Genomic DNA, 11393 nt, shown 5'->3' with positions numbered 1-11393 from the left:
TCTTTGTTCCTCTGCGCACGCTCAGTCATGCGCTCGGGAACAGAATCCGTCCCTGCTTGCGGTGACCGCCAACGGGGTAAGTACATTTCCAGCCTGTCCAAAGTGATTGATGTGTATACAGGCTTTATACTAGCCTGTATACATGTATATTTATGTGCTTTTATATTTAACATTTATATATAAATGTTAAATATGCATATAACAGCCCTTTGACTCAAAATAAGATCCCTAATTACTTTTATTATCACCCGCGCACGCAGGGTGGGTTTCTGAGTACCCAGAACCCCCCCCCCTGATGGACCAAATTTGTTTTTAAGAGATGGAGACAGTCTTGTCGCCATCTCTGCACTGGCCGCGGGCGCAACGCAGCTGTCGCGGCTCCACAGACAGTGGCAGTGCGGCTCTGCTCTCCCGTCCTGACCTGCTCCTGGTCTGCCTCTGATTGGTTCCAGCTGAGCCGGCAACATTATCCGGCCTCCTTCTCCAGCTGCTCAGACCGCCCTCCTGAACTACCCTACCAGTTCTTACTTTAAGGTACTGCACTGCCTCTGCTGTCTCCAATGGTCACTGCTGCCTCCCTCTGGCTCTTCTCATGGGGCTGGAGCTGTTCTAGTGCTGGGAGTCCGAGACCTCCTGCTCCTTCCCCGGGTCCTCTGTCTGCCGGAGATGGGTTGACCTGGGGTGTGAGTACTCTCATTGTTATCTGTTGTGAACTTGGCCCTCTCCAACGACCACCTCACAACTGCTCCCTTTATCAGGTACCTTCACACTGACTCTCCCGGTAACAGTAAAATATATCTGTTAAGTTCTGGACAATTTACTCTATGTGTATGTAAGCTGTACATTATATGTGTGTATATTTATATGTATGTATACTGTATATGTATGTAAAGTATGAATGTATGCTGCGTGTAAGTAATCTTGTGTGTGTATGTATGTATGCATGCCATGTGTAAGTACAGTATGATTGTGTGTGTGTGTGTATGTATGTATGCATGCCATGTGTAAGTACAGTATGATTGTGTGTGTGTGTGTGTATGTAAGTATGCCATGTGTCTGGGTGTGTCTGTGTGTATGCCATGCATAAGCATACTTATAAATTATGTGTTTGTATGCATATACTGTATGTGTATGTTTATATACATATATATATTTATGTATGGAAACCCCCCCTTAAAAATCCTGCGTTTGCCACTGATTATGGCTATATTGGCTATACTCTATATTGATTCCCCGGGTGAATTAGGCTTTATTGGGGGTACAGACTGATTTCCCCCCAAAAAACTGACCTTTTCGCCAGTTCCGCTATTCGCTGCATTCGCCCATATGCGTTTTTGCCTGTTTTCCAATTGATTAGGGCGAAAAGCGGGTGCGCGCATTGAGTTAGCAGGCGAAAACTTTGCCTCAAAACACGCGAATAAGGTGAAAACATTGCGCTTTTTAACGATTGCGGCTCTTCGCGGCTAATTGAATCTGGCCCTTAGTATTATGAGATCTCTCTCTGTAGCTCTAATAGCGGACTGTTATGGCTGTTGTCAAAACATTGAAGACTGAGACATTGGAACAATGTTGCCACTCTCTGTTAGTATCAGTCTGTGTAACAAAAGCCCATTCACTACTTAGCATCAATGTAACTAGGACGGTTTTTCACAAAGCAGTTTCAGTTTGACATTTCTAGTTAGGATTACAACATCACAGACATGATTTGCTAAGGTACACACAGCGCGGGCGTGCCGACTCGCATTTCATTGATAAGGCTTTTTCAAGGCTGATTTTTATGAAAGATATCGGTGATAGATTTCCCTTGAACTTTCTGTAGTACAGGACAAACAATATTGGGTGTGCACACTGACAGATAGCTTTCAGTGAAGTCATCCTGCCACATCTCTGAACGGGCAATTCGTCAGATTGGCCTGCATGTATGGACGACAAAAGAAATCGTTAACGACCCGCGGGAGGGCGCATCATTGGTCGTTCACAGCATACACACTGAACGATATGAACGATATATCATTGTACGGTATCGTTATCGTCCATATCGTTCATAAAGATCGTCTAGTGTGTAAGCAGCTTAAGGTGTAATAACAATAAAGTATTATCTACTTTTCACTGTGTTATAATGGTCTTCTGCCACTTATTTCCCAGCTGCAGGAGCCTCGGTTGAATTTGGTTACTGGATTTAACTGGAGATATAATATTTTTTTTTTCTAACAAGTAACTATTTCAACTGACATTAATGTCATTGTAAAATAAGTGAGACAAGCTGTATCAGCACTGAGTATAGGAGCCGGATTGGCAGGAATGCTGTCGCTGCTTCCGACTTATCCGTATGTTGTTGTCTGTCAGCAATGGACGACCTGGCTCTTTACTTTCTACCACCTCCTTTTACACGCTGGAAAATGAACTTTGGGCCTGTAAATGTATTGTTCTGCTGTAATGGAGCATACACACAGATCTGTCAGATGAACGATTTGAACGATTGAAAGATTTTTGACTGCATTAAAATGAATGGAATTGTCCAAGTCTGACTGCAAACACATCAGATGTCAGATATCGTTATTTGACCATCGGGAACGCGCATCGTTCAAATCGTTCATCTGACAGATCTGACAGATATGTCAGATATGTCAGATTTTCCTTCAGATATGAACGATTTTTTAAATGGTTATCGTTCAGATCTGAAGAAAAATCTGACCGTGTGTATGCACCATTACTTAACGTTCTACACACACATAGAGTATATATTGTACATATAATGCTCTATTTCCTGTGTCAAGGTTACAGGTGAGCAGAGAACCTTGAACATTATCTATAAGGGAAAAACATGTTTTGAAATCAGTACACCAATTGTAGCTTACTCACGGTGGCATGGTTCTGTGGGGGGGTGGGGAATTTGGGGGGGAGGGAGTTTTCTTGGATGGATACAAACAAATGTTACTATTTACAAAACACAATGGATGCGCATCGCAAATCACTGTGGCAATGGGGGAGATTGATGCATACTTGCCTACCTGGAGACTCCTGAATCTCGGGGGACTCTCCCTGTTTCCTAGATAGGTAGGCAAGTTCTCTGGAGCCCCCTTGCGGCCTCCAGGTGCTGCTCACTTCCTGTGTGAAGTAGGTATTGCAGGCGACTTAGTGATGCAATTTGGGCTAAATAGCATCATTGCAGCCTCGCCCCCTGCTTCACAAATCCGACAATTTATTAATCCTTCTAAAGAGTGCAAGCAGAGGTGCAATGTGGGCAGGGCCGGTGCTATGGTGTTTGGTGCCCCCACCCCCCACCCTGCAAATTATAAGTTTGCACCTCCCTCTCAGTTTTCTGTAAAGGGACAGCGCAGGCATGGTCTCACAAGAAAGAAGCGTGGTCACGCAATTAATCCAAATTACGCCACACAGTAGCACAATCTTATTCACATTACACCGCACATAGGACCTCATTCAGACCCGCTTGCAAGCGCCTATGCGCTCGCAAGCGGGTCGATGGTGAGGCCCTGTGCACAGGCAGCGGCCGCAGTGCACAGGCGTAGCTCTGGAGCAAGTGACAAATTCACTCGTTCCGGGGCTCTCTACAAAAGGGGTGGCTATTGATGTTGATCGACAGCTCGCCCCGTTTTGTAGGTCGGGGAGGGGGGGTGGCCGGACAAACGGAGGCGTTCCTGAAGGAATGTCTGCCGTTTGTAGGCGGCCCTACTGACATCAGCAGTGATGTCAGTAGGTAGCTTCCTGCTCTGTTACAGCAGGAAGCTACCTGGGGCTTGCGGGAGATGAGACCCGACCCCAAGGGTCTCGTCGCAAGTCCCGATGGTCTCGACCATTGCGACCATCACCTGGTCACTTGCTAAAGCTGTGGGTGGTCACCCACAGCTTAGCGAGCGGCCAGGAGGCTGGATTTTAAAAAGGAAGCGGCCGCCCTCATTCAGAGCGAGCGCTCGCATTTTGCGAGCGGCTCTGAATGAGGTCCGTAGTGCCCTTGATTCACATTACACTACATAGTAGTGTCCCTTATTCCATACTTGCCAACTCTCCCTGATTGCACCTTACCCCCATTATGAAGATGATATATATAAAACAAACAGAGATATATATACATTCAAATGGGATCATTAGTATAATTTCCCTGGGTATAAGGCACAATGATCCCTAGGGCTACATGCATATTCTGAAAAGTATCAGTGTGTTTTCATCACCAATTAGATCTTACTAACTACAGTACTCTGGGGCTCATTTACATTTGGATTTAAGTCAGTTTATGACACCTCTCATGTGCCCAGCATGCACACCTCACACACTGACATAGTGCCGAGGATACACCCAGGGCCGGTGCTACCATTAGGCAGCTTTAGGCAGCCCCCTAGGGGCGCCGGCCACTGGAGGGCGCTGCACAATTCATGGCTGAGTGACATATAATGAATTTGTGGCACAGCTGTGTGGCATACCATGAATTTGTGGCAGTGTTATGAGGTACATTATGAATTTGGGACACTGCTGTGTGGCATATTATAAACTGAGAAGACTGGCAGGGGCAGTTGGGAAAATCTTGCCTAGGGCGCCCGGAAACATTGCACCGGCCCTGGATACACCACCCATACCCATACAGTGATCAACATACACCCCCTATGCCCACAAACTCACAGTGGCCAGGATACAGCCCCCATACCCATAGAGCACCACCATGTACAGTGCCAGACACACACATTATAGTACAGTAATACTACCTGTAGCACAGCCACACAACATCTGTCATAGAGGAGAGGGTAATTACTGCCCTCATGGTTGCTGCTAGATTCTAGTTGGAGAATGGACCTCTCTGACGTCACAACCACGTGACCACAGCAGAAGGGCCGGACTGCTCCAGAGTTACCATCCACGTGGGCATAGAGGGGGAATATATTTTTGTGGCGAGCGTAGCGAGCCACCGTCAACGAAGCGCGGCAAGCTTCGATTACGAAGCGAACCCGCGAGGGGACACTTGTGGCCCCCCGTTCTGATCCTTGCCACTCCCCCTTTGGTCGTGGGTCATGTGGGTGTGACATCAGAGGTCCTTTGCAGCACCCAAATCTAGACCTAACCCTGCTGTCACTGCAGAAGGGTGGCGGCCATGTTGCTGAGGTTCTATCATTCCGGATACCTCTCTTTCATATGCTCTCTCCCTGGTGACCACTGGCAGCAACTGCAGCTAGAGAAGGCGCTCTACAGCAGGTTATTATTATTATTATTGTTTATTTATATGGTGCCACAAGTGTTCCGCAGTGCCTTAGTATAGTATATAACCAAAAAGTGACTAACAGTACAATACAAACACAATGGAGGACAAGTTAATATACATTGGTGACCATAACACCCAAATAAGCAACAGAGCATAAGCAACCAAGTGTTAGGTGCCCTAGTGGGGAGTAAGAAGTAGATGAAAGTAAAGTAAGGAGAAGCACAAGAGGGTAGAGGGCCCTGCTCGCAAAAGCTTACATTCTAAAGGGGAGGGGCAGACAAACATCCATGACACAGATGGGGTAGACAGGGAGGAGGGAGCATGGAGTAGTGGGTTAGGATAAGAGCTGGAAGGCTTTAATGAAGTAGTGGGTCTTGAGAGCCCGTTTGAAGGATTGTAGAGAGGTGGTAAGGGAGAGGGAGAGAGTTCCAAAGGTGGGGAGCAGCACGGGCAAAATCTTGGAGGTGGGAGTGGGAGGAAGTAATCAGTTGGCATGAGAGACGGCGTGCATTTGTTGAATGAAGAGGGTGGGCAGGAGAGTGAAGCGAGATGAGATTGGAGATGTAAATGGGAGAGGAGAGTGTGAGGGCTTTGTAAGCGACAGCAGAATACTGCGGGGGTTTTAATTAATTTTCCGGGGAATTGGGGGACTGTGCCTTGATCCAGGAATCTCCCGCAGGAAGCGGGAGGTTAGGCAAGTATGCACAGTAGTGGTGCCCCTTATGCAGTGACCACAGTAGTGGTGCCCCTTATGCAGTGCCCACAGTAGTGGTGCCCCTTATGCAGTGCCCACAGTAGTGGTGCCCCTTACACATACTGTAATAACACACAGACACAGTGACACACTACACTATACTTACCCGAAGCCCCGCTCCTCCGCCTGCCAGAGAAATCTGGCTCTATCAGTAAAGTACCTGGCTGCGTCCTGGGATAGATGCCGAGAATGGTTTTGAGGAATGACGTAATAAACAAGAGAACTACAAGTTTGTTCATTCTGCTGAGGGGAAGTTCCTTAATGTAGTTTTTTCTAAAACATCAGTTTCAATTGAATTAACATTTCTTACAATCTGTCTCCAACACTGGTGGAAGTGGAAGCCATTTTCCTGGAGACCAAAATGCACAGAAGCTTATGTAAATAATTTAGCCACTATGGCTTCTACATTGTAGACAGATTTGTGCCTGTAGTGCTTACAACTTCCACCACTGCCCTAATGTTAGAATATTTAAAATAAATTGGCAATCATGTGTCATGTTAAGCTTTTTTGTTCTTCAAACGATTATTATAACTTTCTTAACACACTAGGGGGCCCATTTATCAATGAGTTTTATTATACACAACTAATTTTAAGACTTGTTCTGCATGAAATTGGTGCTCCAGCCAATCAGCTCCCAACTGTTATGTGTTTGAAAGATGACAGTTGGGAGCTGATTGGCTGGAGCACCATTTATACTACACAGCAAGTTTTAAAACTCGTTGCGTATGATAAAACTAGTTGATAAATGGGCCCCTAGAAACCTTATTGGTTTTATATGTAACTTTATCATACAGTAGACATTTAACTTGTTGAATTTGATTTAAAGATGGGGGTGGGGCGTTGCACAAAAGCACACCTCCCAACATGACCCTCTCCAGGAGGGACACAATGTTCTGGTCCTGGACTTCCCTGGTAATGTATGATTGGTGGAGGCTCCAGAGGTGGGGCTGCAGCACAGTCCAAAATTCAAATAGGGGAGTCACACCAACTGCCAGTGACTCCCAGCCAGTGATGTGAAATGACAGTTGGTGTGACTCCCCTATTTGAATTTTGAACTGTGCTGCAGCCCCGCCTCTTACCAGAGAAGTCCAGGACCAGAGCATTGTGTCCCTCCTGGAGAGGGTCATGTTGGGAGGTATGCAAAAGGTGTGGGGCATTTGGAAACTGGGGTGAGGCCTCACGGCACCCTCTGTTTACGTCACTGTGGGGGCGTGCCCAACACTCTCCAAGATGCTGGGCTGCCCCCAGGATCTCCCCACACTGGTGAACAGATGGCATGCATATGCGCACGGCGTCTCTCCAACCTCTGCTTACCCGCTGCTCTGCTATGCAGCGGTATGTGCTCACCCCAACTTCCCCCCCACCGCGGGACACTGCGGCCCACGGCTGGGACAGCGGGATAGTCCTTGAAAAACGGGACTGTCCCGCTGAATACGGGACAGTTGGGAGGTATGCTTTTCCCTCTAATATTACAAACGCAGCGGCTTTTATTCTGTGCACATTGCAAGATGGCTGCTGAAACATAGCTGCTGACTTCCTGGCTGCCCCCTCTGGAAGGGAACTAGCAGGTCGGCAAAGTGGGGGACATGGCGCGGCCAAGGTGGGTATGACAGCAAAATAATGTAACAGTATCATTAGGAAGCGGGGACGTAGCCATGATGACACGATTCAGAGCCCAGACTCCCCAATTCCAGGATAGTAGGCGTGGGACCCATGCATTTGACAGCAATTCCTGGAGTTGTGTTCCAGGCATTATAATTCGCAAAGCAGGCATGTGCAGGACAAAGAGAGCTGTCCGGGCTCTTATATGCCCCTTTTATTCTGAAAGAGGGAACTCACCCGGCGATAAGTGTTAGGTGATTATATTCTGTTCACTGAAACTGCCCTGGAGCTAGCACCTACCTGAGTGATTACCTGTGTACTGACCTGGCCTGCATGTGGATGCTGAGACTGCCCTGGAGCTAGCACCTACCTGAGTGATTACCTGTGTACTGACCAGGTCTGCATGTGGATACTGAGACTGCCCTGGAGCTAGCACCTACCTGAGTGATTACCTGTGTACTGACCCGGCCTGCATGTGGATACTGAGACTGCCCTGGAGCTAGCACCTACCTGAGTGATTACCTGTGTACTGACCTGGCCTGCATGTGGATGCTGAGACTGCCCTGGAGCTAGCACCTACCTGAGTGATTACCTGTGTACTGACCAGGTCTGCATGTGGATACTGAGACTGCCCTGGAGCTAGCACCTACCTGAGTGATTACCTGTGTACTGACCCGGCCTGCATGTGGATACTGAGACTGCCCTGGAGCTAGCACCTACCTGAGTGATTACCTGTGTACTGACCAGGTCTGCATGTGGATACTGAGACTGCCCTGGAGCTAGCACCTACCTGAGTGGTTACCTGTGTACTGACCAGGCCTGCATGTGGATACTGAGACTGCCCTGGAGCTAGCACCTACCTGAGTGATTACCTGTGTAGTGACCTGGCCTGCATGTGGATACTGAGACTGCCCTGGAGCTAGCACCTACCTGAGTGATTACCTGTGTACTGACCAGGTCTGCATGTGGATACTGAAACTGCCCTGGAGCTAGCACCTACCTGAGTGGATACCTGTGTACTGACCCGGCCTGCATGTGGATGCTGAGACTGCCCTGGAGCTAGCACCTACCTGAGTGATTACCTGTGTACTGACCAGGTCTGCATGTGGATACTGAGACTGCCCTGGAGTTAGCACCTACCTGAGTGATTACCTGTGTACTGACCCAGCCTGCATGTGGATACTGAGACTGCCCTGGAGCTAGCACTTACCTGAGTGATTACCTGTGTACTACTGACCCGGCCTGCATGTGGATACTGAGACTGCCCTGGAGCTAGCACCTACCTGAGTGATTACCTGTGTACTGACCCGGCCTGCATGTGGATACTGAGACTGCCCTGGAGCTAGCACCTACCTGAGTGATTACCTGTGTACTGACCCGGCCTGCATGTGGATAGTGAGACTGCCCTGGAGCTAGCACTTACCTGAGTGATTACCTGTGTACTGACCTGGCCTGCATGTGGATGCTGATACTACCCTGGAGCTAGCACCTACCTGAGTGATTACCTGTGTACTGACCCGGCCTGCATGTGGATGCTGAGACTGCCCTGGAGCTAGCACCTACCTGAGTGATTACCTGTGTACTGACCAGGCCTGCATGTTGATACTGAGACTGCCCTGGAGCTAGCACCTACCTGAGTGATTACCTGTGTACTGACCCAGCCTGCATGTGGATGCTGAGACTGCCCTGGAGCTAGCACCTACCTGAGTGATTACCTGTGTAGTGACCCGGCCTGCATGTGGATACTGAGACTGCCCTGGAGCTAGCACCTACCTGAGTGATTACCTGTGTACTGACCAGGCCTGCATGTGGATGCTGAGACTGCCCTGGAGCTAGCACCTACCTGAGTGATTACCTGTGTAGTGACCCGGCCTGCATGTGGATACTGAGACTGCCCTGGAGCTAGCACCTACCTGAGTGATTACCTGTGTACTGACTCGGCCAGCATGTGGATGCTGAGACTGCCCTGGAGCTAGCACCTACCTGAGTGATTACCTGGGTACTGACCAGGTCTGCATGTGGATACTGAGACTGCCCTGGAGCTAGCACCTACCTGAGTGGTTACCTGTGTACTGACCCAGCCTGCATGTGGATACTGAGACTGCCCTGGAGCTAGCACCTACCTGAGTGATTACCTGTATACTGACCCAGCCTGCATGTGGATGCTGAGACTGCCCTGGAGCTAGCACTTACCTCAGTGATTACCTGTGTACTGACCCGGCCTGCATGTGGATACTGAGACTGCCCTGGAGCTAGCACCTATCTGAGTGATTACCTGTTTACTGACCCGGCCTGCATTTGGATGCTGAGACTGCCCTGGAGCTAGCACCTACCTGAGTGATTACCTGTGTAGTGACCCGGCCTGCATGTGGATACTGAGACTGCCCTGGAGCTAGCACCTACCTGAGTGATTACCTGTATACTGACCCAGCCTGCATGTGGATGCTGAGACTGCCCTGGAGCTAGCACCTACCTGAGTGATTACCTGTGTAGTGACCCGGCCTGCATGTGGATACTGAGACTGCCCTGGAGCTAGCACCTACCTGAGTGATTACCTGGGTACTGACCAGGTCTGCATGGGGATACTGAGACGGCCCTGGAGCTAGCACCTACCTGAGTGATTACCTGTGTACTGACCCGGCCTGCATGTGGATACTGAGACTGCCCTGGAGCTAGCACCTACCTGAGTGATTACCTGGGTACTGACCAGGTCTGCATGTGGATACTGAGACTGCCCTGGAGCTAGCACCTACCTGAGTGGTTACCTGTGTACTGACCCGGCCTGCATGTGGATGCTGAGACTGCCCTGGAGCTAGCACCTACCTGAGTGATTACCTGTGTACTGACCCGGCCTGCATGTGGATACTGAGAGGACTGATTACCATACTGACTACTGTCCCGGAAGTCCTGGGAGTCCCCCGCACCCCCAGAAGAGTGAAGTGGGCAGGACAGAGAGACAATACCGGGAAATAGCGGTTTGTAGAGAGGGGGCAACACTAAAATGATGCGAATCACACCGTGTTAACTCCGCCCTCTCCCAAAGGACCCGCGACTCGCGTCATTTTGCCGTGACGGACAGGACCTAATAACAATATCTATGTAACAATGATCACTTATTATTGAGGAATACTGATGTCATCACTGTGGTGTCCAGAAGGATGAACTATGGATTATATGGAACAATGCACCTCCTAGTGTACTGTACAGTATTAGGCATATTACAGCTAACCATAGAACTTCTGTGACCTAATATGTTATGTGTCCACTGAACTTGTGACTTCTAGTAACCATATAATTGACCCATACCTGTGTGTATATATTAGAGAGTTAGATGATAGATCGACAGACAGTAAAAGGTTTTAGGGGGATATTTATCAATTATCGGGTTTTAGACCTGGGCTGGGATGTACTAAGGTTGCGGTGACCATTCCGCCAGTCACCGCAACCTTACTAATCGCATATGTACTAACATATGCGATTAGTATCGCAAAGAGCAGCTCTTGTGATAAGAACTGCTCTTTACGAAGGAGCCGACGCCGGGTGACGGGGTCTAAGTGGGACCCCTCCCCCTCCGAGCCCCGGGAGCTTCCTGCTGGTCACCTGTGCAGGAAGTCCCGGACTCCTCCTCCTCCTCCCTGCACCCGGAAGAAGATTAGGAGGAGGAGCAGGCGGAGGACCCAGGAGGAGCTAGGGCCGGCGAACATGGATAGCAGGTGAGTGGGGGCTAGCGCTGGGCGACGGCGAACCATCGGGAGCAGGGTGCGGTAAGAAGCCCAGAGGCTTCTATAGCATAACGCCAGGTTTTTCTGGCGTTACCCTCTGCACCG

General features: G+C 49.2%; 1 protein-coding gene across 1 annotated transcript in view; it reads left to right on the top strand.

The window, feature by feature from the left end:
- Positions 1-639: 639 nt before the first annotated feature.
- Positions 640-11393, top strand: part of ALDH1L1 (aldehyde dehydrogenase 1 family member L1) — an 84835-nt gene continuing 74081 nt past the window's right edge. The window contains exon 1 of the mRNA XM_088450225.1: positions 640-758. The gene's annotated coding sequence lies outside the window, so the exon portion shown is untranslated. The remainder of the gene's footprint in view (positions 759-11393) is intronic.

This window comes from Taudactylus pleione, unplaced genomic scaffold (genome assembly GCF_031769625.1).
Source record: "Taudactylus pleione unplaced genomic scaffold, aTauple2 ptg000512l, whole genome shotgun sequence".
NCBI classification, from domain to species: domain Eukaryota; kingdom Metazoa; phylum Chordata; class Amphibia; order Anura; family Myobatrachidae; genus Taudactylus; species Taudactylus pleione.
Note: the sequence above shows the minus strand (reverse complement) of the source record. Positions and strands in the feature narration are given on the sequence as shown.